Source organism: Cimex lectularius, unplaced genomic scaffold (genome assembly GCF_000648675.2).
Source record: "Cimex lectularius strain Harlan isolate CLEC.00 unplaced genomic scaffold, Clec_2.1 scaffold373, whole genome shotgun sequence".
Lineage (NCBI taxonomy): Eukaryota > Metazoa > Arthropoda > Insecta > Hemiptera > Cimicidae > Cimex > Cimex lectularius.
The window spans coordinates 162-7,398 of NW_019392898.1; the positions used below are offsets into that span (position 1 = coordinate 162).

Sequence of the window (7,237 nt, forward strand, 5' to 3'; positions counted from 1 at the left end):
CGTGGTTCAGTAGGTAGAAAAGCATTTTAAATCATTTGTTAAGTGTTTTTTTATATATAAAGATTTTCTTAGTCTTGTGTGCGGATTCAAAGTTAGTCTTCTATCAAATGTAAGTCCCAATTTGGTAACTTTGGCAGATTAAGGAGCCGTTTTGTTGTACATATTAAGACAAGTCTCACGGCTGAATTTAAAGGTGATGTGTTGTAACTTCGAAGTTTTAAACTTTATTTTTCAAAGTTTGCTCTATTTTTCAATTATTGGCATGTGGTTTTTTTGACAAAAATGAAGCTTTTGTAGAAGAGGGGTGACTGGTTAATATGGCGGTTTCGTCTGCGTATGTGGCGGTGAATGCATTCTGATTTGTGAGCACATCAGAAGTAAAAATTGTGTAAACAGCGGAGCGAGTATTGACCCCTGTGACACATCTGCAATCACATCTTTCACCTCGGAAGTCCCTGACACCGCGAAAAACTCTCCTTGAGATCCGCATACGATTTTACAGTCAGATAATAGCCTGGGGTAAAAATATTTTTTATTTGTATAATAGACATGTCATACTTTGTCTTTGCCATGAGGCACTAGGATACTAAATTTCACTTTTCTCTCAACAATCAACTGACTGATTTTTGATTTGATTTTTTACTTATTTTTTTACAACGGTTCGCAACATCAGACGTAATATCAAACCCTGGGGTGCAGGTGTTTGGAAAAAAGTTCGTTACACCTGGGTTCGAACCCTAGACAATGATGAAGGCCGTGTCAATGCCTTATGTTTTGCGGCTACCGACGCCTCCTTTAACTGTATATGATTATGGAAAGATAATCTTTTTAAAGTCTAATGTTTACAAATTCAAGAAACTAATGCATTGTACAATGTTTTAAAAATATAAATATATTTAGTTTTGTTGGAATTAACGGATAATCTAAGGCATCAATATGGAGTTTAAATACGTATCATATGTTCGATAAGAAAAATTATATTAATGCCATTCAAAATCATCATACGGAATACTGATAATTTAAAAAAGCTGTGTGACCAATTAAGTTGGCGATAAGGTTATTAAATTCGTTAGGATTTAAATTAAAAAACGTTTAAAACTGTTTGAAAATTTAATTTCATCATTGAACACTTTTATATTGGTTTTATCTTCATCATGGTTGTAGGAGATATCATGGAGAATATTCTCTAATTTCTCCTTTGGCAGGTCGAAGCACGATGCCCTTGGCCGAAGGAGTGTAATTGTTTTCCCATAAAGATTTATTTAAAACTCTTCCAAATAAGAAAAAAGCATTCACCGATAAGTAGCACAGCAATATGGCCAGGATTTTTTTAGCAACTGAGAATTTCGAATAGAATTGGTAAACCCATTTTCCGGTTACGTGTTTAATTGTAAGAACCCATATGGTATATAAAAGAATATACGCGAAAATAATTATGGCACAATACGATGCGTTCGGAGACGGACATTTACATATCACGATGTCGATGATTTGTAAAATTATCTCGTTGGTCGTACATATGTGCACTAGCCATAGAGGAAGCTTTTCTTGCCCGTTGTAATAATATTGACTGGCTGCCACCGAGATGTAAAAGAGCCAAAAAGTACACCCTGAGCTGATTGTTAAGGGAAACGTCACACTGGATCTCATGTAACCTTGAAATTTCGCCAAATTCTTCGGAGTGTCAGGAAGTTTTTTAACTATCCTCAAAATATCCATGGACAACGCAAACGCACAGTAGATCATCTGTAAAGTATTACACCAAGTCACGAGATATTTGAAACTGTAGCCGAATCTATCGAAATAGGAGTTGGCCATCTTGTAAGACACCCTGAAATGTACGAAGACCGCCGTCGACGAATTGATCGTAGCAACGGTGTGAAGAATTGTGGACAGAACGAGGTAAACTTTTGGATGCCGTTCTGCATATTCAACTTCCATCCTTCGAAACAATGGAGAATTTCAAAGACTTCCAAACATTACAACACATTACAACAACTGCTTTTTATTCCAAAAATAAAAACATCTGATATGTAATCAATTTTCAAAGTTGTAATAATAAATAGGTTTAATTGATTTTTAAGATAGATACAAAACGAATTGTTATATTATCAAGGTATATTATCAATAAACTTTATTTGCCCTGTATTCTGTTTTTCTTCTCACTTTCTTTCTTTTTTACCACAGCGACCTCTAGAAACACTTTTTCTCTAAATCGAATAAAATCTACCCGCATGACTTGCCAGACTCGCGTATGTGATAGGCCTTCGCGTCGTTAAGGTATGTATGCCTGAAGAAACACATACAATTTTCTTGTTGGAAGAACATAGGCTCAGGGACAGTCAACATATGTTCTAATCGAAAACATAACAAAGATTAACTTATTTATGATTAATGATGATGATTATTTAAAAAGGAGGTCATCGTCCTAGGTTATATACATTTCCTTTTTTGTGTTTTCCTTCATCTTTCCTTTTTTATGTTTTCAAAGGTGGAATATACAGGGTGTTGTTTTTAGCTGAATTTCTCTTGATCAGATGTTATCGAAAAACCAAAAAAAATGTTAATGTACTAGCCAGATCGTGTATACAGCTGTACGTCTATCGAGCTGCGTTTCTGGTACCCAGATCGAGGAGGGGCGAAATTTTATTTCTCTTCATCTATGCTTACGGGTCTAGGACGTGCGAGGTTGTGTTCTGCGCCGTGTAAAGAGGAGACACGTTCACTTCGTGGCCGCTCTTGCGGCACCGCAGCGTGTTCGCGGCGAAGTTGTATGCGATTTGGCACGCGCTGGGGGTAATTCCAGACAATGGGGGCTATGACTATCTCATCTGTACCGACTCCCTGAGGGCGGCTTCGACTATTCGTGACAGATTTTCGGCGGACACTCTCATCCTTCTCCTATTAGGTATTCTGAGTTGAGACGTCTCGGAAAAAGCGTGATGGTCGTCTGGGTACTTGGGCACGTTGGACTGGAGGACGAACATGCAGAAGAAGAGGCGAAAGCTGTGACGGCTTGCTCACCAGACAGAACCACCACGGCCAGGTCCTGTGAAGCTGTACGAACAGTAAAGAACGGAATAAAAGGACAGGAGAAGCACTTGCTTGTCAAAAGCACGGCTGAGAGAAGGCCCGCCGAGTATCTGAAACGCAAGGAAGGGATCGTGCTCACCCGTTTGAGGATAGGTCATACTTGATTGACACACGGAAACTGCTTTTGGGGGAAACCCTATGAGGATGTCCCGCTTGTGGAGAAAGATTGCTTAGTGTCTATGGCCCAAGTAAATCCCCGAATCAAGTATCCATGTCATCACTAATATCCCAAGTTGCTGGCATTCTGTGGCATAATTTAATCTGATTTTGGCATCCTTTTCAGTGTAAAACATTTTTTTAAACAGTGTGTAAAAAAGTATACGTTCTCATTTGAAATTTCCAAGTTGTACTGGCTCTGAAGTACCTTGACAACAAATATTTAAAAAAAAATGGTAAAGATAAATCTACAATAAAAAATATTAAATATGTGATTTTTGGTTTTTCGATAACTTTATCTCTTCAAGAGAAATTCAGCCGGGACATCTAAAAAGTACACCCTGTGTAAGGATTTAAGAAGGTTAGTAGCTGATGTTGATATGTGAGTAACAATGCAGTTTCAGCAGCAATCTGCGTGAAGACTTTCTTGAGGACAAACTTGATATGTTGGTATGAAAAAGAAACAGCAAGTCTTTTTATTTTTCGAGTCTGACACTTTTTCCAAAAGCATCTGATGGCGTTTTTAACCAGTATTATCAAAATAATATTAAATAAACTACACTAGATCAAGATGTACAAATAAGCATTATTCTATCTGCATATTTGGTTTTTATAGTTGGGTATTAACGAATTTTCTATCCGTTATAAAATAAAACCTGGATCATTCTTTGAAGGGCCATTATTATCTGCTCGCTATTAAACAATCCATTAATAAGAACGGTTAATAGTAGCAGAAATTTGTAAATGATGGTATCAGCCTAATGATCTCCCGATTCAGCAGAAGCGACAAATTTTCACAGATAATGACAACTCTTCGGACCCGTCAACAGTTCCAATTATTGCGCAATTACTACTTTCTTCCCAAAGCATCAAACAAAAACTTATTTGAAAAACTATTAAAGAACTAAGAATATTAAAATCACAAAATAAACCATATTATCACTTCAAAATTTTTGTTTTCAAATTTTATCCAGTCGATAATCACTCTCTTTATCCCATAAAAGTTGTCAGTTGAGATTTTTTGCCAGGTTGGAAATCTTGTTTTTTTTTTTTTTTTTTTTTTTTTTGGGGGGGGGGGAAATAAAGGGATGAACAAGTTGAACAATGCATACGTGATTAGCGCTTAATGGATCCTCATACAACCAGCCGGGGTAATTTCCTCCCAAACTCAGTCTAATCTATTAGCACATTTTCCCAACACCTGTGCTCAATGCACAGTTGTGCCCTCGTGTTTTTCCTAAGCCCTCTTCCCCTCTTTTGCCGTCTCAACCCTAAACATAACACTTGGAACGGTAATTGCTCGCATTTTAATTGTATATTGCAGTTCAATTGACTTAATTAACGATCCTACACATGGGGAGTGGTTTTCAACTTGTGTTAAATTGATTTTTCGTTATTAAAATTTCATAAAACATTCTGGAATGAAAATGCATAACACGAAAGTCATGGAACTGATACCAAATAATAAGATATATTAACAGAACGAACCACATCATCAAATATAACATTGCTGAAACATGAACCTAGTTAATTAATCTTTTGTAAGGTTTTGTTTGAAATGAAAAAGTTAGTGTCACGAGCGGGATTCGAACCCACCCCATCTTCGGCTCAATACGCCGTTACTCTAACCACTTGAGCTATCGTGATCCACTCGGACTCCAACTCCCCATCTCAACCTTCAACCTTTCTAATTTTCCCTCTTTTTGCCATTTTTAAAATGTTGTGTAACAAGGATTCGATTCTCGGTGACATATGAAGTTGCCACGGGGAGCTTTTAGTGAAGCTATACTTCGTTCTACTCGTTAAATCCATTAAACTTAGTGGTCTATTGACCAAATTACTTCTTTCAATTACTTAACCTTTTTATGTAAGGTTTTTGGTTGAAATGAAAAAGTCAGCTCTGGAAAGGTTGAAATTGTACTTATTTTGTATATCTTTAATCTAAAGAGTATAAAAGGATTAGTAGCACTCTATAAAGTAAACGATAAGTTATTAATGTTAAGTTTACGTTTTAAATCCATTATACTTAGTGCTCTATTGACCAAATTACTTCTTTCAATTAATTTTTATGTAAAGTTTTGGTTAAAATGAAAAAGTCAGTGCCACGAGCGGGATTCGAACCCACGACCTTCGGCTAAGTATGCCACTGGTCCACCACTTGAGCTACCACTTGTGACTTGGATCCACTCGGACACCAATTTGAAAAATGGCAAAAAGAGGGAAAATTCGAAAGGTCGTAGGTAGAGTTGGTGTCCGAGTGGATCGAATTTTCCTTCTTTTTGCCATTTTTGCCTCTATTATGAAATTTGTAATGTATATATACTGTGTAAATGGAAATATTTTCCGTAAAGAAAGATATATATAAAAATCTCACTTCCTCATTCTTAATTTCAGTCTAACGAATTACTACCGCAACAGACCCAAGATTCTGAATGGACTCCTGAAAGAGCACTGCCGCCTAAGAGGGACAGGTACCTGATTACAGTAGACAGAAGAAACAGTGTGCAGATTTGCCTGAAAGAGGAGGAGGCCGCAGAACATTTTATGCGAAGGTGTAGATTAAATTTGTAGATTCTTGTAACTAGGAGAGGAAAGCCACAAGCAAGATCCTACACTAAAGAACCGCTCGCAAAGCTATGCATGTGGATTTACTTTATCATTTTTTCGTATACTTTATCATCTACTTTACTTAATATCATGCATTAAAACAAAGTTGTCTTCAATAAATAGAGCGAATGGGACCACAGCTTTTAGAAGAATTCAACTCAATGACAGTCTAGCATCCATTCTGTATGATGATCAGTTCGGTACGGATATGAACGTTCATTCCACCCCATGTCATAACTGACTGTTTTTGAAAAGACTGTGACTCACGCTTGGCGCATGAAGCAAAGCGTTCTCCACACACGGGTTCATATTGCCCCAAACCAAACAAGCATTCATCATTGAAGAGAACAGCCACCCCATTCCCCATTAATCAGATATACAAGCGAGACGCTAATTTGCGAATAGTCGCCTTTCTATTTGATGCCTCTCCACTAGTAAAGAATCTGATGCGGGACGTCTAGAGACTAGGCTATTCTCATGAAGCTTTCTTTCGGTTTTAAACTCACCCTCACATTACGGACCGTTTAGAGTTGACTACCTAACAAGGAGGCAATTAAATTACAGCTCCTTAGTGAGATGAATAGCAATAAAACGATCGTTTCTAGCCGTCTTACATCACGATTGACCAAGACCCCTACGGTGGCTCTAAACCTTTGTAGAGCGGGGCAAACAAACCTTGGGCTATGTAACGGTCGCTACGCGACTTGATCAAAGCATCTGTCCGGGAGAAATCTCGACTTAAAAACCATGCGTTTAAGTTTAAATAAAAATACTAAAATTTATTGTTACATCAAAAAAAAAAAATTAAAAACCAATTAACTCACTCGACAAGTTGGCTCTGGAAAGGTTGAAATTGTACTTATTTTGTATATCTTTAATCTAAAGAGTATAAAAGGATTAGTAGCACTCTATAAAGTAAACGATAAGTTATTAATGTTAAGTTTACGTTTTAAATCCATTATACTTAGTGCTCTATTGACCAAATTACTTCTTTCAATTAATTTTTATGTAAAGTTTTGGTTAAAATGAAAAAGTCAGTGCCACGAGCGGGATTCGAACCCACGACCTTCGGCTGAATACGCCGCTGCTCTACCACTTGAGCTATCTTTGACTTCGATCCACTCGGACACCAACTCCCCATCTCAACCTACAACCTTTCGAATTTTCCCTCCTTTTTTCCATTTTTACGTTTTAAGTCGATTGTTAATCTTTGTACCTAGTTATTACGGTAAATAAATACAAGTATCAGAGTTTTTGCCTTTGAGTGTATTTTCGCAAATCAGTCTAATCAAGTCGATTAAGTAAATTTACATTTAAAATAGTCAGTACATCAACACGTATTTATCGATTTCCACTCAAGTCAGATACTTAGGACTGTAAC

The 7,237-nt window shown here is 37.0% G+C and overlaps 1 long non-coding RNA gene across 2 annotated transcripts; it reads left to right on the forward strand.

Annotated features, from left to right (window-relative positions):
* The first annotated feature begins 1,039 nt into the window (after positions 1-1,039).
* Positions 1,040-6,626, forward strand: LOC106664377. Of its 2 annotated transcripts, none has more exons than XR_001340167.2 (3): positions 1,040-2,116; positions 2,188-3,610; positions 5,644-6,626. It is a non-coding gene; the product is annotated as an uncharacterized LOC106664377 (long non-coding RNA). The 2 variants fall into 2 exon arrangements; XR_001340166.2 differs by having other exon boundaries at positions 1,041-2,116; positions 2,188-2,280.
* Positions 6,627-7,237: the final 611 nt, after the last annotated feature.